Source organism: Leptonychotes weddellii, chromosome 6 (assembly GCF_054177405.1).
Source record: "Leptonychotes weddellii isolate Sample4059 chromosome 6, ASM5417740v2, whole genome shotgun sequence".
Classification (NCBI taxonomy): Eukaryota; Metazoa; Chordata; class Mammalia; order Carnivora; family Phocidae; genus Leptonychotes; species Leptonychotes weddellii.
The window spans coordinates 109576236-109600106 of NC_138374.1; the positions used below are offsets into that span (position 1 = coordinate 109576236).

Consider the following 23871-nt stretch of genomic DNA (forward strand, 5'->3'; position numbering starts at 1 on the left):
ATTCATTGTTTGTGCATAACACCCAGTGCTCCATGCAGAATGTGCCCTCCTCAATACCCACCACCAGGCTAACCCATCCTCCCACCCCCCTCCCCTCCAGAACCCTGTTTGTTTTTCAGAGTCCATTGTCTCTCATGGTTCGTCTACCCCTCCGATTTCCCCCGCTTCATTCTTCCCCTCCCGCTACCTTCTTCTTCTTTTTTTTTTCTTAACATATATTGCATTATTTGTTTCAGAGGTACAGATCTGAGATTCAACAGTCTTGCACAATTCACAGCGCTTACCAGAGCACATACCCTCCCCAGTGTCTATCACCCAGTCACCCCCAGGCGCCCCTCTTCTTGATGTCTGATCTGTCTCATTTTTTAATGGTACCATGGTTATGGTTTTAAAATGGTTCTTAACTCTTAAAGATATATCTTGAATATTTGCAGGTTAAATATGCTGTGCTATTTACTTCAAAAAAAGCCAGGGGTGGGTCGGGATCATGGGTAGGGCTGGTACTGAAATAAGACTGACCATACATTAATAACTGTTGAAGCTGTACTTCTGAAAGGTATCCAGGAATTTTTTTTTTTTTTTAAGATTTATTTACTTGAGAGAGAGCGAGTGGGAGGCACAGAGAGAGAGAGAGAGAGAGAGAATCTCAGGCAGATTCCACGCTTAGCATGGAGCTGGACGGCGGGGCTTGATCTCACAACCATGAGATCATGAACTGAGCTGAAACTAAGAATCATATGCTCAACCAACTGTGCCACCCAGATGCCCCATGGTATCCAGGAATTCTTATAAGCTTCTCTTTACTTTTACATGTTTGAATTATGTAAAGTGTTTTATCCACAATAAAATAATTTAAGTTTTTTTTTTAAATGGTCCCATCTTTGGTCAGTGTTAGCCCATTCAAGTTGTTTTCTGTGTCCTTTTAAAAAAGATTTATTTATTTATTTGACAGAGAGAGAGAGAGACAGCAAGAGAGGGAACACAAGCGGGGTAGTGGGAGAGGGAGAAGCAGGCTCCCCGCTGAGCAGGGAGCGCGACGCGGGGCTCGACCCCAGCACCCTGGGTTCATGACCCGAGCCAAAGGCAGATGCCTAACGACTGAGCCACCCAGGCGCCCCTCCTGTGTCCTTTAAACATGATCTCAGAAGCTCTTTACTAAGCTTCTTGCTTTTGGCCTAACATAATGTCTCATTTCAACTTACACATTTTCTGCATCAGACCTGGAATCAGCCACTTCCTAAAAGAGTTTGGTTCTTCTAAGTAGGAAATGACATTTAAAGGCCAGATCTGGGTGCTATGGGCGCCACGGCAGCAAACCACGTTTCTGAGTGGATGGCAGCAAAGCTGAATTTGGAGACTTGAACTATTATATCATCAGAGGACTAACTTTCTGTCTTCCGATTCTGATCTCCCAATCTAAACAACTCTTTTCTTCTATTGCAGCCATAAAGAATAAGCAAATCTCTGGAATCTATGGTACTGCATCCTTACTCCTCCACACCCTCTGTGCCCATGCTGGGAGTGGTAGGAAGGAAAGAGTGAGTAGAGAGAAATATGTTTTTGTGAATCCTGGAGGAATGTATAGTGAGTTTCTCCATGAGTTTGGTGATTAGCTATGTATTGGGGCCTATAACCGTAATAATCATTTTACGACAAGTTTAAGGTATGTGAGTCAAAAAGAAATCTGAGGAATGGCCTAGGCACACAACTATCACAGTATTATTTCTGAAGGGAAAACACATTTCATCCACCTCCTCCAAAACTCACAAAATATAGTACAATTCTTTGTTTCTAAAAACAAGTAATTATTATTACATTGACATCTGTATATGCTTAACATTATGCCAGGTAGGGGTCATGCATTCAATTATTGCAAGAAAAAAATCAGAACTAAAACCAAACAAAACTATGAGGGAGCTGAGACTTCATGCTGCTACTTAAAAAATCACTATTGACTATCTAAGAATTATTACAAGATATCAAATACATAGCTTAATATTTATGTTTGTAAATACTTTGGAAAGCACTCTCACATACACATGCAGTGGGGCTGGGGTCTGGGAATACAGAGTTGAGTTAGGCTGAGTCTCTGCCATTAAGGAGCTCGGAGTCTAATGAACCCCACGATCAATCTGGAGGTATACCACAGAGGCTCCATAATTTGCTCAAGATCATACACCTTATCAAGAACAGGAACCACAGCCAATGTCCTTCTCTGCTGTGTTGCTAGTCCCTTGTTCATTTTCTTTCAGAAGTTACTTTTATATTCTACATCTGCCTGAATATACTGGAGATTCTCAGTTGTTTTATTTTGTGTTGTTGTTAACTACAACTTTTTTTTATGAAGCTACCCACATAAGCTTCACAAACATGTTTGAATTTGGTTTTTTATTTCCTAGCTAGGTGAGGGTTCTATCAATTTCTAAATAGGGATGCTGTTAAATGGTATATCTGGTAATGAATTTTTACAATAGAGTTAAAATCAGAAATACAACTGATTAGTATATTTTCCTTTTATGTGTGTTAATATTTGTGCTATCTATACTCTTAGTACATGTACTTACAAATTGTTTGGCTATCTGAAATAAGCTCCTAATTAGTAGTTATTGGATATATATCAGGCAGTAGGAACTGCAATCTCCATATATGAAGTGACAATGTACAAACACATAGTCAATGTGTCAATGTTGATGACATAAAATTACATAATGGATTAAGGTCACACAAGAAAAACAAAGGGGGAAAAAGTTACAGTTTGATTAACATTTAAGGTAGAGAAAAATGGCAGCTTATGTAACATGAGCATCATGAGTTTCTAAGCTTTTATGAACCCAGATTATCCCTACATTACTGTTTCTGGTGGATTGGGACTCAGGTACCATGCTTTCAGGGGAAATAAAGGATTGTTTCCACTATGCCAGAACACACAACAGAGGGCAAAAAGACCTGGCCACAATTTTGTAAATAGAAGTCTTTTATGGATAATTGGTAGCAAATAAGCTTAGACTGCAGAAAATATATTGTGTATTCTTTAGGGTGGTAATACATAGCCAATAACAGTACATCTTTACCTGGGCTCATAAATCACAGATATATTGTTACTGAAAACCTGCACACTAAACTAAACAGAAACTGAAATATAAATGACTAAGAAAGAGAAAAGTAATCTCAATACACAGAATAAAAATAAAATACCTACACTTTTGTAAATACAACTGACCTTTGGGAAGAAGTATATATTTTAATTGTTTTAACTGTAACAGTAATAAGCAGATGCAAATGCCAGTGGAATGAGTTTTGTATATTATATGTATTCAGAGAAAAAATTTCTATTTCAGATCTGGATAGGAATCTCAAAGGAAGAAGTGCCCAACAGGAAAGTTGTTAGGGGCAATAAACACTTTCATCATAAATGATTATCTCCCACTCCCTAAGCGCCAAGACAGTCATAACATGGCCTGTAGTTAGGGACAGACGCTTTTTTTAAAGAATGATTATGAACTGATTAAGAGATAAAGATATAAGCAGTCAACATGGTAAAAAATATTGAAGAAAAGGAAAAAAATAAGTGGATTCCCAAGGGGAAAAAAACACCTTAAAGATATTTTTTTCAAAGATCTGCTGGATGATGGGACATCCTGCAAGCACGTGGAAACTCGGCAGACAGCAGGGCAAGCCGGCCACCCCCTGGGTATCTGCTCTTTGCCATTATTTAGGTTCCTCTCTTTTCTGCATTTTGAAATGTGTATAGTTTTTTTCATAACTTTTTTAAAAAAGATGTATTTATTTACTTGAGAGAGAGAGCAAGTGGAGGGGGCAGAGGGATAGGGAGAGAGAGAATCCCAAGCAGATTCCCTGCTGAGCCCAGAGCCTGACACAGGGCTCAATCTCACCACCCTGAGATCATGACCTGAGCTGAAACCAAGAGTCAGAAACTTAACTGACTGAGCCACCCAGGTGCCCCCATAACGTTTTTATAGAAAGGTGAAGAGACTTCTTCTTTTCTGGTCAGAATACCAATAATAGTCCAGTTTTTAAAATTTATTGCCACAAGGGACAGAATTATAATGCTGTTTTTTGCTGCCTCCAATCTTTAGGACACGTTAATGGACTGGGATGACATTTTCTGGGTGTCCACAAAGTTAGCCACCAGCCTCTTTTAATCATAAAATTCAAGCTTTTCAGGTTCTGATATTTTAAAACATGATTAGAGTTGTAGGAAGTGAAGGTAATAATAAAGTCACACAAAAAGAAAACAGTTACATTGTACACATTTTAGCACATGGTATCACATTGATCTTCATAATCTCAGGCAAAAATCCCTTAGTCTGTTATTTGTTTAATGGATATTGATACCAGTAGTCAAATCTAACTTAGAGATTAATAAATTCACTTAAGTAACACTTTATTTAGATAAACAATACTCTCATAAAAATGCACACAGTTTTTGCCAAATGAAATGCAACCATTTCAACCATTAAAATATCTTACCATACACATGGTAAAAATATAGCTAATGGGTGCCTGGGTGGCTCAGTTGGTTAAGCGACTGCCTTCGGCTCAGGTCATGATCCCGGAGTCCTGGGATCGAGTCCCACATCGGGCTCCCGGCTCAGCGGGGACCCTGCTTCTCCCTCTGACCCTCTCCCCTCTCATGCTGCTTCTCTCTCTCTCTCTAATAAATAAATAAATAAAATCTTTAAAAAAATTTTCAGCTAAAATTAATTAAGAGGATATTTCTCCATCCTTCAAATCAGCATCACACAGTTTTATTTTTAAAACCTAAATATACATTTGCCAGAATATGCCTCAATGTTCCTTTTGTAAAAAACCTCGTATCTAGTAATTTTACTCCCTTGATTGATTAAAAGCATTAATTGCCTTCAAGGTAAAAGTCAAACTTCTTGGCATTAAGGAGAGACTCCCATCCAAACATGGTCAAGACCTATCTTTTTGCTTTTTCTTTTTGTTCTTCTCCCCATGTCCAACTGGCCACCACCTAATACTTTAGCCACAGCAAATGACTTATTAGTTCTCATACAGAATTCACTGTTATACCATTGCACACAAGGGACCTTTTGTCAGAATTTACCTTCGCTTTCTTCTTTACTAAAAACAAAAACAAAAAACAGTCCTACTTATTCCTCAATATGTAATGCAGATGTAACCTCTGTAAAGCCCTCCTATACCTGCCCTTTATGTAGCCACATATTGGGCAAACATCTGGCCAATGGATTAATCATATTGTATTATTTGTTTATGTGTCTGCTTGCACAATTGTACCCTGAGCTTTTGATAAGTGAAAGTCACATCTCATGCTTCTTTGTGACTTTTGGGCTCTTTTGTATGACTTCTCAGCATGGAAAACAATAGTATGCATATAATAGGTGCTTACTGGATGTTTGTGGAATAAAGAGATGCCAAAAAGTCAGAGAAAAATGAGATGTAGCTGCTGCTTTATTTTCAGGGAGTGCAGAGTAGCAGCTTTTAGTTGGTTTTCAAGAAATATTTGTTGAAGGAAACAAACAAAAAGGATAAATAACTTTCTTCATTTTGTTCTTCATTTATCAGGTCTTGCAAGTCCAGGCCCTTGGCCCCTTGCCCACTTCATTCATTTTGTTCTAACCCACAAGGCATTGCCATAGCCTTCTTTCAATCCCTTATATTTGCCCTGACTTGTTCCACCACAGGACCTTTGCACATGTTGATTCCTCTCCCTGAAAAGCTCTTTTTTTACATTTATTCCCTGTTCCTATCCCCATTATCTCTGTATGTACACATCTGTTCTCATTTGAAAATCTAAGTCTCTATTATCCTGCTTTGTAGAATGCTACAGCCTCTAAACTGCTGATAGATCTTTTAAAAGGCAAACTTAACAATACTACACTCCTCTTTAAATAAATCCAATGGTTCCTTACAATTTTGAGGATAAATCTCATCCTCCTTACCTTTGCCCAGAAGAATCTGGCTAAGTTAGTCTCTCTGAAGGTTCCATTTGCTACACAGATGTCTGTTCCCACACTACCAAGCCCTCTTCTTTGCTTGTATGCTTCCCAGTGTCTTCTGCCTCTGTCCTACACATGTGTTGATGTGTCTACCAGAACTTCCCTCTCCATGGTGTTTCCTCTCTTTTTCTAATTATCCTTCATGCCTTAGCTCATGAATTCCCCCTTCAAGAAATATTTCCTCATTCATCAATCAATTTATATGCCACCTAAAGTGCCTGTACACATATTTCTCATGGGACTTGTCCATCCCACTGCACTATGGTCATGGTTAAATTCTCTCTCTCCCACTGTACAGGAGATTCTTGATGGCAGGTGTCCTGCTAATTTACCTCTCATACCCTCACCAAGCACGTGTGTGGTACATATTAGTGTCAGAAAAACTGTAAAAGACGTTGAAAGGAACAAAAGATTATGGAGTGTCCTATCAGAATTCTGGATGTTGTTTAGACGCCTTTGTGGGGTTATTGGATTCTATAGTAATCTGAATCTTGCATTGTCTTTATCTACCTTGCCAGGATACAACTGGACACAAATCATGCAACCAAGCAGAAGTTAGGACAAGCCACTATGATGAAACAAAGGTTGGCTATATTTATGGGGCCAGTGGCTACAATGCCTTCCCAGGAAAACATGCCTGGTGTCTGTCTGACAGAGTCCAGCTTTACAAGTGCCTTTTTTTTTTTTAAAGATTTTATTTATTCATTTGACAGAGAGAGACACAGTGAGAGCGGGAACACAAGCAGGGGGAGTGGGAGAGGGAGAAGCAGGCTTCCTGCTGAGCAGGGAGCCCGACGTGGGGCTCGATCCCAGGACCCTGGGATCATGACCTGAGCCGAAGGCAGACGCTTAACGACTGAGCCACCCAGGTGCCCCACAAGTGCCTTTTTGAGCAAGTCAGGGAACAACAAATCTGGAGAACTTTGAGAAATTCACCCTAATTTATAGGCATTTCAGATAGAACTTATGGTTGGAAAGATTTCTTGGGTTTGGTTTCCTAGCCTCAGGATATGAAATAACAGACTTTTTACAAGCCCAAACTGAGATTTCTTATGAAAACTTCCTGAAAGGGGCACCTGGGTGGCTCAGTCAGTTAAGTGTCCGTCTCGTGATGTTGGCTCAGGTCATGATCTCATGGGTGGTGGGATGGAGACCTGTATCAGTCTCCATGCTCAGCGGGGAGTCTGCTTGGGATTCTCTCTCTCTCCCTTTCCCTCTGCCCCTCCCTCCACTCACTCTCTGTCTCTCTCTAGAATAAATAAATCTTTTAAATAAATAAATAAATAAATAAGAAAAGAACACTTCCAGAAAGAAATACATTCTCTGGCCTTAAAGCTGGTCAATACTGCATGGCTCTAGATCTATAAAGCAAAGTCAAGGAGACTTATATGGTGAATTATCATCTTATTGCTCCAATATAAATAATAGGACAAACCTAATGAGAACAGCCTTCCTTTTTTGATCAAAAATAATCTTTGAGATTATTATTACAGGGAAAACTGTAAAAGATTTTGAAATGTGTCTTTTCGAAGGAATGTTGGCTGTTGTCTAGCATTCCTTTCCAGGATTATCTGATACTAATGTGGTCTGTACCATTCATAGTCCCTGACTATTTGTAACCTTACAGGGACAGAAGTCAACCCATGGAGGACTGGTGGCAATGCAACAGCTTCATGTCCACAGAGATACAATTTTGTCCAGTGAAGTGCAATTATTATGGTGTAGATATTGATGGTTTTGGTATCCATTACCATATACACTTCAGTATTCCTGACTAAGTGTCTATTCTCCAGATTATCTGTTGTATCAGCTTTTAACATCTTACTATTTCCCTCACTAGGTAATGAATGAAATAAAATAAGGGAGTTATGTAAAATTATTCTTTAAAGTAGGCATTTAATGTTTCCTGAATAAATGAATACCTCCATACATAGTAGGTAGTTTCTGTTGAGTATTGAAATGAATTAAAAAACGGATAAACTATATAATGCAAAGAACTATCCTAATTGACTTGACATAAGCATTTTCAGTGTTCATGAGGTACAGAAAATCATTATATTCATTTGTTCATTCAACAAAGATTACAGAAATACTATCTATGTGCTAGGCATTGGGTTTTATGTTAGGGTACAATGATGACTGAGAACAAGGCTCCCTGCCCTCATGTAGATTAAATTCTAATAAGTTAAAAATAAATAGCCATAAAATAAACATTACAGTATGACTGTAATAATTTGTACTAAAGTATGATTTCTTTGAGGAATTTGACCTAGTTGGGGAAATCAAGGGAAGTCTTTCCCTGAAAGATGTTTGAATTGAGCCCTAAAAGGTCAATAGGTATTAAGTAGATGATGATAAGAGAGAACAAGATGTGCAAAGGCCCTGTGGTGGGACGATCACAGCATATATAATGGAATGACAGGCCGCTATCAGAGCGCTGTGGGTTAAAACCTGTCCTAGTGCACAGGGCTCTTTGAGGGTGCATTAATTTTGCAATTACCCTTTTGATCACTAGATGGCAGATATATACTAGGAAGGCAAAAGACTGAATAAATTTAAATTTATGGAGGGTTGTAAGGAAATGGGGGAGATAAGAGGATCTAGCAAGAAAAAGTGGGAGATGAAAAACTGGCTGGGGTGGGGGCACAGGCAGGCTCTGATAATGGAGAGTAACAGAAAGCCAATTATTGTTTTATTTTCTTTCAACAAATATTTGAGAACCTACTGAAAGCTGTTATTGTGCATTCCTTAAAATAAGGTAGTAACCACATCTCAATTTTAAAAAATTCTTAGCATCTCTTGATTCCACAAAGACCCGTGAAACACCAGTTACCCCTGCTACTGTCTTCCATACTGTGAGGCATAGTAAAGGAAAAGATATCCCTCCTCTCAAGATTTTCAACAAATACATGGTAAAAATGCCAATTATTGAATATGATAAAGTAGCTGTAAATATAAACTTATCCTTCATTGTAGGAATATAATTGAACCCAAACTTTTTGATCAGAGATGAAAACTTATTTAAATGACCGTTAATACCAGTCACAATTAATGTCAAGTTGTAATATTTCTAGTAAGTAGGCTGAGTCAACAGATTAGCAATATTAACAATACAGAGCTATAACTACATACTATAATCAATGGCAAATTCTGGGATCAAATAAAGAGGTTTAGAAGCTTCTGAACGGTACAGAGCTGGTGCAGCTATAATATTCACCATGGTCACTTTTTCACATGGTCACAATTTCACTCACAGGCTGTACAAATTAGCAAATAAGTATTCGCATTTGTAACTTTTGTGGGAGCCAGTACTACATGAAAAAAGGGTATATATCTTTTGGATGCAAAAAGACATCATAAGAAACAAAATAAGTAGTTTTGGATAATTTTACATCATTCTGACATGAGGAATTAAAAATAAGACGGAGCACTGGATGTCATATGTCCACAATCAGACTCCTAGGTCCTAACACATATGATTGTAAAATAAAATTTTTCTCACATAGAAATGTAAAATACATATCTAGTACACATAAAAAATCACAAAATTTTGGAAGTAAACACTTGTATAGGGATGCTTATTAAGAATGTGAAAAATACTACATTAAAGCAAAAGGAAGGGTTTCAGCATGGAATAAATTTTATTAAAGGAGATATCCTACTAGAGAAGCTCAGTCTATAGCTAGACACTGAATAGAATAAAGAAAACAGATTGGGAAAAACGAGAAGGAAAACCATTTCATATGAAGGAAAAAACCAAAAGCAAATGTATAAAGAGTGACAGAGGCAGAAGGCCCAAGTCATAAAACCATCAAACTTAATGTTTAAAGAGACTTCAAGAAATAAATTTGGTTCAGCTACAATAAGCATGATCAATGTTTCCTTTTTTTTCACCACAATCGTTTCCGGAAAGCACATCTGACAGTTGAATGGTGAGAAACATTCCCGATGCACAAGGACCCTGGTAATCATGCAGTTACCATTTTTGTCACTAGATGGCAGACAGATACTAATAAGGCAAAATACTGGGTAAGTTTAAATTCATAGGGGGTTGGGGGTAGGGGAAAAATAAGGGATACAGGCAGATGAATGGGAAAACGCAATTTTTTAGACTTCACAAAATTAAGATGCTTTTAATATATGAATTTTTTTAAAAACTGGCATTCTCTATGCTACTGTCCCCATTTTAGAGTTGAAGTAACTGAGGTCCAGAAATGTGACCTTGCTTACCCAAAGTCCACAGTAAAGCCCTGAACTTAAGACAAAAAAACAAAAACAAAACAAAACAAAAAAGAACAAAAAAAACCATACTTGGATGAAATAATATGGAAATAAATGAAAGAAACTCTACCATACATAATTATAATAGCTAAACTTTAAGAATGCATGGCATTTTACTGAACAGAGTTTTAAAACACATGTTGTAATTTTTTATAGGTTGTAACTAAAGGACAGAGTTAAGTGACTTACCCATGATTGATCTGCTTCAGTGTGTTAGATGTTTTACATACTACACTGTTTTTCATTAAATACCTAATTTACCACAAGTTTCAGTCAACATTTTCCCCATTTTTTACAAAATAGGTAACCAAAAACTTAAAAAAGTAAAGTGTCTTAGGCAAGATTAGACAACTAATGAAGAGCTAAGACTCCCACTTAGGTGTTCTGACTCCCTGAACAGAACTCCTTTCAGTATAATTATATTAGGTAAGTACTGAGAGACTCAGAAGAACTAACTGAGAATTAATCTGAGAAAGACTTTCTTAAAATGGCAAGTTTTAACCTCATTTTTTTAAACCTCATTTTTAAAGCAGGTGGTAGTTACAGAATGACCAGGAGTGCTAATGTTCCAGGTAGATGAAATGGCAGGGTGCGGAGACAGAAGATGAACACACTTTTTCAAAGATACTGAAGACATATTCCTGTCAGGGCAAAAGAGTAAACTGGAAGGATTAACAAGATACATGTTTGGTGAAGTCTGATGAATTCAACTTGATGGGAGCTATTATTATTAGGCTAAGGAAGTAAGATTTCTTAGAAGCATTAGAATTATATTTCTGAGCAGCTGAGTGCTATGTGAGACTTGTTCAGGAGGGATGACTTTGAAGTGGTCCAGACACATCCAAGAACCCTTTACCAGTTCTCCTAGTTCATGGTGATCTTGTCTTTTTGGTCAGCTTTATTCACTTTATTCTCTACCACTCAGCTGTCACCTGATATATGCTCTCTTATAAAGGTAGTATTTCATTTTAAGCACATTCCTGTCTTACCAAGTCCTTGAGATCAAGAATCATATTTTTTAATTCATTTTGCTTTTAATTCCACCTCCATTTAGAATGTCAAGAGCAGCAAAAGAATGTCAACTCCCATCCTAACAATAAGAAAAAGCTGGGTTAGCTAAAACAAAACACAACAAAACCCCAAAATCATAATTCTTCTTGAACCTATCAGAGAGCTGAGTTATAAGGCAACCAAGTAAACTGAATTCCAAAGGGTTACAAGCCTCTCCAAGGAGAGATGAGAGACCAGAACTACGTCACTCAGCAAAGCACAAGGAAAGAAGTAGCTGGCATATAAGCAGGGGAGAGAAAGTCTGCTAAGATTTAACAGTCTTAAAGACCAAGTATGGGCTAAGAGGGTCAGTCTGGAATAGTTGGCAGTCTCAAAGGCAAGAGGAGCTGGCACTCACAAGCTCTTTCCACAGATAAAATCCTATAATTTTATTTGCTAAATCAGGCAACCCTACTACCTAGTGCTACAGAGAAAGACTAGGGGCAAGACAGGAGACTGAAAAGAGCTCCCCTTGGTGGTACAGGCAAGCAGGATACAGGTACAGGCTGCTGCAGGGAGCAGGTATAAAGCTCTACTTACTTTAGAAAAACATTAATTGATACATAACAAAAGCCATAAACTGATGGCAGATAGCAAACTCAATCCCAAAACTTCTGGGGAAGTATAAAAGTAAGAACTCCTTTAAGGAAGAGCAGGAAACCCTCTTAGGCACAGGACTCTACACTGACTACAAGCAGAAATCTATCACCAGTGGAGAGGGACAGGCAGCCTCCAAATTGCCCAAGACCAGTCACAGATATAAGAAAGTTTATCTGCCATGAAAGGAAGTGGAGGGATGTTGAGAAAGCCCAAAATCTGAGGCACAGGGGCACATGGCCTGCCAAGGATGAAGCTGGACCACAGCACAGAAAACCCATAAGGCTAGGACCAAGTAACCAGCAAAAGAAGTTAACTGCTGGGGGAGGGGCAAAAATATTGAGAGAGATCCCCTATGTGGCTCTGATATAGCTAAGAGTGAGGGAGAAACACTAAGAAAAACCTTCTAGAACCTCCACTAGAAGTAGTCCACTCTAAACACAAGATAATAGCAGCCCACTGCAGGTAATGATATCAACAAAATCCAAACCAGTTCAACTTGTGATGGATTCAATCTCTGAACTAACAGCATTTAGAACAAGAGTCTTGGTCATTTCTGGGTGTAAATACTATTTAACTTATTCTCTACTGCCTTTTCACACATGAGGTCCAGTACTCAAGAATTACCAGACATAAAGAGTAAGGGGGAAAAAAAAGATGGATAACGTGCATCATAGATGAGATGACAGCAGAAAGATGAAATCCATAAAAAAGAGTCAAACTGAAAGGATAGAAAAAAACATAAGAGATGAATTCTTCTGCATCAGCTCATCGGGAGACTGAAGAAAAAAAATCAATAAACGTTAAAACAGGTCAATAGAAATTATCCAGACTAGCATTTCTATACACTAACAGTGAACTATCTAAAAAAAGAATAAAATAATTCCATGTACTATAGCATCAAAACAATAAAATACTTAAAAATAAATTTAACCAAGGAAGTGAAACATCTATACAACAAAAATATTAAGACATTGATGAAAGAAATTGAAGATGACACAAATAAATGGAAAGATATTACGTGTTCATGGATTGGAAGAGTTAATATTGTTAAAATGTCCATACTAAACAAAGATTTATAGATTCAATGCAATTCCTATAAAAATTCCAATGGCATTCTTCGCAGAAATGGGAAAAACAATTCTAAAATTTGTATGGAACTATAAAAGAATCTGAATAGCCAATTAATTGGCTAATTTGTCTCAAGAACAAAGTTGAAGCATCACAATTTTTGATTCCAAAATATATTACAAAGCTATAGTAATCAAAACAGTATGGTACTGGTATAAAAACAGACATAAAGACCAATGAAACAGAATCAAGAATCCAGAAATAAACCCATTCTTATATGGTCAACTATTTTTGATAAGGGTGCCAAGAATACTCAATGGTGAAAGGACAGTCTCTTTAATAAAGGGTGCAGGGGAAATTGGATAGTCACATGAAAAAGAATAAAACTGCATGAACTGTGCCACTCACAAAAATTAACTCAAAATGCATTAAGGACTTGAATGTAAGACCCGAAACCATAAAACTCCTAGAGGAAAAAGCTCCTTGGTGTTAGTCTTGGTAATGATTTTTTGGATATGACAAGCACAAGCAACAAAAAGAAATATCAAGTGGAACCACATCAAACTAAAAAGCTTCTGCATAGCAAAAGAAACAATCAACAAGATGAAAATTTCTTCCATTCTCAAGGAATGGGAGAAAACATTTGCAAATCATATTAAGGAGTTAATATATAAGGAACTCATACAACTCATACAATAGCCAAAAAACCCCCACAAATAATCCAATTAAAAATGAGCAGAGGACTTGATTAGACATTTTTCCAAAGAAGACATACAAATAGCCATCAAGTAGATGAAAACGTGCTCAATATCATGTGATATACAAATCAAAACCACAATGAAGTATCAACTCACACCGGTTAGAATGGCTACTGTGAAAAAGACAACAGAAAATAAACACTGGCAAGGATGTGGAAAAAAGGGAACTGTTGTGCACTGTTGGTGAGAATGTAAATTGGTGCAATCTCTATGGAAAACAGTATGAAGATTCCTCCAAAAACTGAAAATAGAACTACCATATGTTTAGCAGTTCCACTTCTGGTTATTTATCAGGAGGAAATGAAATCACTGTCTCATACAGACAATCTGCACCCCATGTTCACTGCAGCATTATTCACAAGAGTCAAGATACGGAAACAACCTAAATGTCTATCGATGGATAAATGGATAAAGAAAATATGGTATGTATATAATAAGATATTATTCAGTCATAAGTAAAAAAGAAAACTGCTGTTTGTGATACTGATAAACCTTGAGAACATTAAGCTGAGTGATACAAGTCAGACAGAGAAAGACAAATACTCTCTGATCGCAACTGTGTAACCTCAAAAAGCCAAGCTCATAGAAACAGAAAGTTGATTGGTAGTTGCCAAGGGCTGGGAGTGGGGGAAATGAGGAGATGTTAGTCAAAAGGTACAAACTGCCAGTTTTGAGATGAATAATTTCTGGAAATCTAATGAACAGCATGGTGACTATAGTTAACAACACTATATTGTATACTTGAAAGTTGCTAGAGAGTAGGTCTTGAATGTTTTCACCATGAAAACAAAGAAATGGTAATTTTGTGAGGTGAAAAATGTGTTCAGTAATCTTATTGTGGTAAACATTTCACAACATATATGTGTACCAAATCTAAAAGAATTATCCAAACTGAAACACAAAGAGAAAAGAGAACAGGAAAAACAAGAGCAGCAAGAGCAACAACCACTTCAAGAAAAACCAGAATACAGCATCCAAGTGAGGAGGAATGGGTCTAATTCTTTCTGTTCCCAACACATAGTAGGTGTTCATTAAATTTTTGTGAAGGTTGCTGTTGTAGTGGGTAGAATAGAAACAATATCACCTAATACTTATCAAACTTCTAGTGAGTATTGGAAAAACAAATTCTATCACTACACTAACCCCAATCTCCACAATAACTATGGGAGTGGACACGCAATCATCATTTTATAGATCCAAAAGCTAAGAGGATTAGTGAGGTTAGGCAAGTTGCTCAAGTTCAAATACCATGCAAGCGGCAGAGCTGGTACTGTGGTCCAGATTTGTTACACCCCAAAGCCCAAGATCTTTTACACTTCCACATGGGGTCTTTGTACCTAGTGATGAATGTGATACAAAGAAGTGAAAAGGAAGAATAAGTACAAAGGTCAATGAAGGAAAGTCTTTCTGAATTTGTAAATGATGGTCCTTAGTAAGGTAACAGGAGGTAAATGATCTTGAAAGTAGTCCTTGCATATAGCAATGTTCAGAGGAAGTACATGACCTTGAAAACTGTAAACTAGCACACAGCAGAAATTCAGGTAGTTTTTGTTGAATTGAATTAGTTTCTCTGTCATGGTGTTGTCCATTGGGTCTACATTGCACCATTAATTACACTAATGGAAGCTTATTTTAATTAATATTAAGTTGGGGACTATTCTAGAATTAGACTAAAGAAATCTCCATATTAGATTTTAGAGATAGAATATTTGATATCAGAACTGACCCCTTTAGAGAGTCCTTTTACCGATGTTACGAAGTTTCCTTTAGGAAGTTTTGACTTCCTTTAGTTTGGAAAATACTGTATCAAAGTCATCCTAGAAACACAAATCATTTCTCCATTGTTAGAGATTATATACAACCTACCCAATGGCAGCATTGTACTAGCTATTCTAAAAGGCTCTCTCTCACTGAAGTGTGTTAATAAATGGAAAGAAGACCATGTATTCACAGTATTCATTACTCATCTGTGTTTATAAGCAATATGATTGTAAATTGTTAATACTTTTAAGCCAATTTTTTAGGACAATTCATATGACAAATAATTATGTTAACTATAAATATTTAAAATACATTATGTAATTATTTATTTTTTATTTTTTTTATTTTTTTGTTTTTTAATATTTGAAAATACAAAATTTAACAAAGCTCTTGCAGTAACTTTTCACTCCAGAGAAATTATTGATCAGCATAAATATAAAAAGTTATACAAGACTATTAAAATTATTCTCAAAGCAAAATAGATAACTAGAGTTTTTATAAATGGCAAACTATTTGTAATTTCACTTTTGCTGACAGGGTTTCGATATTTTAACATTTATTTATTTTTTATTTTTTTAAAGATTTTATTTATTTATTTGAGAGAGAGAGAATGAGAGACAGAGAGCATGAGAGGGAGGAAGGCCAGAGGGAGAAGCAGACTCCCTGCTGAGCAGGGAGCCCGATGCGGGACTCGATCCCGGGACTCCACGATCATGACCTGAGCCGAAGGCAGTCACTTAACCAACTGAGCCACCCAGGCGCCCAGTATTTTAACATTTAAAAAGGTTTCTTCATGCACAACAAGTCCACTGTATTTTCAATAAAACAGAATTTGGTTCTTTTCACCAAATGATGTGAAGATGATTTTTCTAGCTGGAATAAACAATTAAAAAGTCAGCAATGATCAACAAAATAATATTATTTCCAGCCACCTTAATAAACTATGCTTGTAAAAAGCACATAACTAAAGATTAAAATATTTGATTTGTAAAATAACTATAGCTGATTTTATTTTTCAGATTATCATATCAACATAAGCAATGTAGCAAGAATCTTAACAGAAATTGCAATTACTCTATATGTATTTTGGATTCAAAAGCATTATCTTACAAATATCAAAGACATTAGTAAATGCAAAGAGGGAACAGACTTCTGTGAAATGACCAGTATTAAACTCAAACATTAGAAAAACCATAAAGAACTTCCAGAGAAGGCTGCAACACAGTAGTCCTATTTTGTAATTGGCATGAGGGCACAGGCTAACTTGTTAAGATATTTATGTATTATTCTAATATTTTATGTTCTGCATCAGGAAGTATAACAATGTGTAGTAGATACAAATCCAGTTCAAATTATAATAAGATTCTATTATACTCTTGTATTTATAATCTACTGACATTCCTGGAAATTTTTCTCTCTTGAGGGACATTAATAGGCAGCAGCAGTAACCCCTACAAAGAAAAGACTGGCTTCCTCTTTCATCAACACTAACATTGATCTCTGACCAAACTTAAAAGCAGTTCTAGATACAAAACAGGAAGAACATCATCATTTTTTTATCCCAGGATGCCTGGCAGAACACAAGAATTTGTCCATTAAAAATTGGGTGCTTTTGGAATAGAGAGCTATTGTTAATTTCACCAAAAGCCCTTAAAATAATTAAAGTAACAGGGGGAAACTCTAAGTTAAATAGAACAGAAAGTAATGAGGAAAAATATGAGCGATGTGATTATTGATGTAAAGTCTAGAATGGTAATACTCATTATATTTACTAAAAGGAAAACTGAGTGGTTTTGTTTTTGTTTCAAGACTTTGTAATAAATGACAGAGTCAATTGTGGCAATAAAGTTGAAGAGTAAAATTATAACATTAGAAAGGTACATTTCAACCTAAAATGATCTCATAATATATACTGAGCATGTTCACATTAAGTGAGACTACCTTCCACTATGTCTTTTTAATAGACCTGGTATTGTTTAGCAGAACTAAACATTTAAAAAATGAAGTCCCAGCCAGTTACTGAAAGGAGTTGGTTTTGAATTATTTCTTTGAAAAAATAATGTTCTTGAATAATGTTATGACAATATAAATGTTTCAATGTGTATTTTATTGCATTTCTAAAAGAGACTATTCTAAAAGGCAAATTTTAGAATTATAATTTTTTTTTTTTTGGTCTGTAACTATCATCTTTCAATGAAAGAAAGTATTATATAATGCCCACTAGAGGGCATTCTTGTAATCTATAACTGAATGGGGGGGGTTGGCAGGGTACAGATTTTAACTATAATCAAATTTGACATGTTGGAAATTAATATTATTTCAACAGAAAACAACAGGGGAAAAATTAAATTTCTTCAAAGATATGTACCCATATTTTTCAAACGACTTAAAAGATCAATTTACAAATTAGTGACATTAGTATAAATTAGACTAAATACATGCTATGTCAAAGAGTGACTTTGGGATGGACATTGGGTAGGGTATGTGCTATGGTGAGTGCTGTGAATTCTGTAAGACTGTTGAATCACAGATCTGTACCCCTGAAACAAATAATACATGTTAATTAAAAAAAAACAGAGTGACTTTGGGACAGAGACTACTAGAATGTGTTTTCATTTAGGCAATATATTTTTGTGGGCATATTTTAGTAGAAACACATTTACTTATTTCAAAATATTTTTATCATTTGAAACTTTCTAATAGATTTTATCACTTTAATTCAACAATTTAGCTTGATCATCGTAATAGTACTCTCAATATTGAGCCAAATTATAGAAAGTGCTAAAAAAAAAATAAGGATTTTTTTTGCTTATCATGATTTGGTTAAACTTATTGTTATTATTCTGTAAAACTTACATGAAGTATTCTTTCCATATCTGGGCCCTCCTTCATATACCCATTTCTTCCCCGTCTCCTCAGGTCACTATTATCTTTCTCACTGTGATTTGCAATCATTTTTTTCTTGGTCAGAGAAAGCAAGTGGTGCCTTCCTTCTGCAAACAATGACTATGACATTTCTTTCTTGACTAATAAAACAAAGCTACTGAATGAACTGTATTTTTCCAAAGATCCCAACAAGTGTGCCATTTTCTGAAATCTATTCTGTCACCTGAGTAACAAATGCTATCTTTAATGACATTCATTTCCTTCCCAGAGTCCACTGAATTCCAGTGAAGAAAAGAGTGTCATAAACACAATACCATAAACCACATCCTACTAGGTATGAATATCCCATCATTTTTTATGCTTAGGAACTAGATAATTTAGAGAATCTAAGTTTTTATCTTATAAATTTCACAGCAAATTAATTTGTGACATTTTAAAATATGAAATTTATATCTGTAAAATGTAAACCTCCTGATTGCTCATATTTTTTAAAACATGCTTATGTACTGGGATGTATTTTAAGTCCCCATTCAACCAAAATGTGGCTTTGAAATGCCTTACTTGCAAGTCTCCAGATGCCAGGAAGGTATATATAAATACTTCTAAGTACATTCTTTAAAGATGAAATTATATTACTTGTTAATTGTAAAATGAGCTCACGGCTGTTGTGCTATATTCCATAAATCCATTAGGATGATTGATAAGCCATTAAATACATAAGGACTCAAAATGATAGCATAGTTTCTTTTACAGTGTGCACATCATCTTGTATAATGGGTAAAATGGAAAATCACACATATTACATTTTATGGTGTAAATATCTTCCTTATTTATGCATTCAGATGGTAACTCTTCATACCTTAAACTGTTAGTCTGTATGTGAATATATTTTAAAAGTAGAATAAACAATCACTAGTTTAATAGTACTTGGTCTTATAAGTAGAAATTATGACTATTAAACATACTTCTATTTGTAAAGACTGTATTTGGGTTAAAGACTTGACTATGTTCCAAGTGTGAGTATTTATCAACAGGCACACTACTTTATATCATATTACAAATGAGAAAATAATCTTCCATTCATATTTTCTCATGCCGCTTTTATACAGTTAATTGGACAGGTTGAAAATAAATCTGAGTGCATTGCTATTTGTCTCAGACATGAAATAGTTAAGAGTGATATGTGTGCCAGGGTTTTAATAGGGCTTAACAACAAAAAGCTTCAATCCTCCACTTTCACTAGATTTTGTTGCCGTGGTTTTGCTTGCTTAGGGCCATCCATCTGTTAATGCTGACTTGTAATATAGCTAAGCTCCTGTTTGCAGTTCACTAGTCTAGTTGATGTGTGTGTGCGTATGTGTGTGCACATGTGTGTGTCCTGTACAGACACTCAGATACATACACATTACAATTGCTAGAAGAAGTGAAGAATGGCTAATATTATTACAAATGGAGCAGTATCTTAGATTCATATAAATTTTGCACATTTAAAGGAATTTCTCATTCTTAGAAAACTCCCATAAATTTTTACAAATAAATACTCTTAAAACATAATTCTCAGGGACAGACTTAGTCTAAATGTTGTTCACGAAGACTACAGTATTGGTTCTAAAATAAAACTGATGAAAGAAGGAAAGTGTGCAGTCAAGATTAAAACTGTTCTGCACCATGAGTGGTGGCAGTGTTCTCACTGGACCCAACCGGCCCTGTTTTCAATAAAACCAGAGGAGGATCCTTTCCCTGGAGTCCTGTTAGGCTGGGGCTGCTGCTGGAACTGTCATCTTCACACAAAAGGGAAAAGGGTTGGGTTTTACAAATGTGAAGCCTAATTGGGAGATCTTCATGGCTGTACCCTTGACATTTATTTAAGCCTCATCAACAAAACGGGAAATAACCATACTAATTAGCAGACCAGCATACAAATTACTATTTGTTGGGGTGTAGCTGTAGATTCACAATCAATTCCAAACATAAGCTAAGTAATGGAATACAGGCTTAAAACAACATGCATTTTGATTTTTGTTCTTTTCTACAGTATCCAGATTATAAAACTTTATTTTTTCACTTACTAAAATATGTTCTTGGAATTTAAATGACCATAATCTCATTTTTCACCTTTTGAAAAACAGATGAAAATAAAGTGTTTCATTTATACAAGTCCAGCTGGAAACTGGAAATGTAAAGTTCTTTACATAGCCGAGATCAACTTCTCAAGTGGATAAAGAACTGGAGTGAGTAAAGCCCATATTCTTTATTTTGATAACTTTACTGACAAGAAAATGACATACTTGAGGTCTTATAAACTTAGAAATCAAGAGATTTCTCAGTAAAATAAGCTATATATTTCTTCTCAAATCATAAATCAGGATCTAAAGTTATCCCTATTTAGAATGAAGACAGACAAATTTAGGGTCCCCACTACTTTAGGGGACCAAAGGATTGTTAGTGGCTCTGGACAGTTACACCAAGAGAGAGGAAAGTCAGTGCCATTGTGATAAGAGACCTCAAGTTCAATATATGTGTATATGTATTAATGGGTAGATGCCAATTATTAAGTGCCTATTATGTGGCAGGTAGTTTTATATACATTAACCATAATGCCTATAGCATCTTAGCAAAATGACATGTATTGTCATTACCATTTTATAAATGTAGAAAGTAAGTCTTAGGGACACTGTGTTTTGCTCAATGCCAAATGCTATTACTTTTTTCAAAGTCAAGTCTCCCTGGCTCTCAATACCATACCTTTGTCTCCAACTGCCCCTCCTCCACAAACACTCCACCCAACTCAAAGGCTCAACAGTAGTCCTTAGGAACTTAACTTCCAGAATCAGTCTACCTGCTTTTCAATCCCTACTCTGCTATTATTACCTGTCAAACTCTGGCCACATTTCTTCATCCCTCTGCTGTTACTAAATCTGAAAAATGGGGATAATCGTTCCCAGTGTGCTTGGTTGGGAATTTTAAATTCATCATGTAATACACACAAACATACAGACATCTTTGTTGTTAATCAAGGATCTGTCTCTTCCTCATGTTTTCCAAGTTCGCTCTAGTGTACTTCAATGTTATTCAACTCTGTAAAAATCGAAGTTTGGAAAACAAACCAAAAGTAAGAACCTCAAAATTATCTGGATCACCAAATCCCAGAGGTCCTACAGAATCTCAATTTTAGGTAACTGAATTTACCAAATGGCAAGACTTTTAAGAGAGTGTGGTTATTTGGATAATCCAATGTGAGATGGGGCTCACTGAGAGGCTGGCTCTAACATGAGACAGTGATATTACTCTTCTAGCTTAGTGAGCCTGACAGAGAGAAGAGAGGAGTGCATTCTAAGTTTATTTCTACTTGTAGCCTTTATTTTTTTAATAGTTTCTTAGGAAACTAAGCTGTCTTTGAGAGAGGTATTAATAAACCTGAGTATTTCAAATGAAAGACACTGTACAGAAGAGACAAAGAAGGAAAACCAGATTTCTGTCTCCGAAACAGTGATCCTTGCCTCTCTTGGGTACTTCCACTGGATGGGAGCTCTTGGGACACTGACTTCATCTGTGGATCCACAGTGTCTAGCCCCATTTCCTGGAATGGTTTCATGCCTCCTGAACAATTTTATTTTAATCCTTGTACATCATGAATCATGGTAGGTATGTTTGTCTCTTCATTTTTGGCTGCTAAGCAAGGGAATGGGCCTTAGCTTCTTACCTTACTAACTTTCTCTCTGCCTTGAATCTTATCTAAATTAAATACATTTTAATCTTTTGTTCTATGATTCTTGGTAAAATGTCCATTTATTTTTGGAAATAAGTAGAATATAAACAAATAAATAAACATAATGTCTCTGACATATTTATTGATATCTACATTATGCCTTTAACCACATCTAACTATTCCTAGAAATGCTTACATACGTAATTGAAAATCTTAATGGGCTCAGATCCTAATATTATTGTGCTTAGAGAGACAGCAGTTAAGACTACTTATTGATTTGGAATTAATCATAAAACAGTAACTTCATGGTTCTAGCATCAGCTTCTGTCTCTTTTATTATACACTGGATCATTTTTCTATCAAATCATTGAGACTCCAAAAAGTGAACCAAGAAAGTGAACCAAGGAAGCTTCTGTGGTATCAGACCACAAAGAAAAGGCAGTAGACTATGCCTGGTCCCTACTGATTTCCTTGCCCAAAATGCAAACAATGTATTTGAAGCTTATTTTCTATGTAGTCTGTTTGTGTAAGTGGCTCAATTCTCATGTGAGAACTGAGGCAACAATGACCCATTAGGGTCAAACTTGCCATGCTTCAGGTTTATGGTACAAAGATCCAGCCTCTAAGTACTTAAAAATACAGATTTTTTTTTTCTATTTTGCAAAGATGACTCTTTGTCAAATGATTACGAAGCAATTGGAGATAGCAAAAATCTTCTGAGATTTTGTCACTGTCCTTAAAACCCTCCTCTGAGAATTGCTTTCCCTGTTACCCCTACTACTTGCCAGTGTCCTTGGTAACATGGGATTCCCCTTGCTTCTCTGGCTAGAGTTGACTGAACCAAGGATTAATGGTTGATCCAAGTGGGCTGATGATATTCTTCCACAAGAAAGTGGATTTGGGAATTGCGGTCCATTTCTAGCAGCTGGCTGAACTGAGGGCCTGCAAGCACAGTGTCAGGCACATGGAGGAGCTGAGAAAGCTACTCTATGGAATGCACAGTGAATGGTCAGGCAGAGAGAAGAACAAGCCAGGTGAGAGAGAGAGAGACAGTGAGGAGATGGGTTGGGAAGGGGGGTGGGGGCGGGGCTGATATTTTTCCCTGACTGCTTTTGAGTTTTCCATTTTCTGGTTCCAATCCTACCAGAGGGCTACATACATTCTTATGCCTGACATAAGCAAAGACAAAACATTAGATTGTGATAAATATTGCAGGGTGACAAATGATTGGAAATATGGACCCTTAACAAATTCACCTGTTAAAATATATACACACAGGTATGTACACCTATTTATATATGGAACACATGTATACAAAGAAACACATATATGGGGATTACACATTGCCTAAAACTCAGATATTTATCACTTGAAAAGACTGCTATTCAGAAGTTACCAGCACCTGCATAATAAATCTAAATATGTTGGCTTAACAAATTCCTATGAACCAAGTAGGAAAATCATATTGTAATTTTTCTTGCATTTTTTTTATTTTGTTATGTTAATCACCATTACACTATTAGTTTTTGATGTAGTGTTCCATAATCCATTGTTTGCGTATAACACCCAGTGCTCCATTCAATACATGCCCTCTTTAATACCCATCACCAGGCTAACCCATCCCCCCATCCCCCTCCCCTCTAGAACCCACAGTTTGTTTCTCAGAGACCACAGTCTCTCATGGTTCGTCTCCCCCTCCGATTTCCCCCCCTTCATTTTTCCCTTCCTACTATCTTCTTCTTTTTAACATATA

General features: G+C 36.2%; 1 protein-coding gene across 1 annotated transcript in view; it reads right to left on the reverse strand.

Annotated features, from left to right (window-relative positions):
• The window catches only part of LOC145722335 (DENN domain-containing protein 1B-like), a 390017-nt gene that overhangs the window by 10482 nt on the left and 355664 nt on the right, over positions 1-23871 (reverse strand). The gene's annotated exons all lie outside the window — the stretch shown is intronic.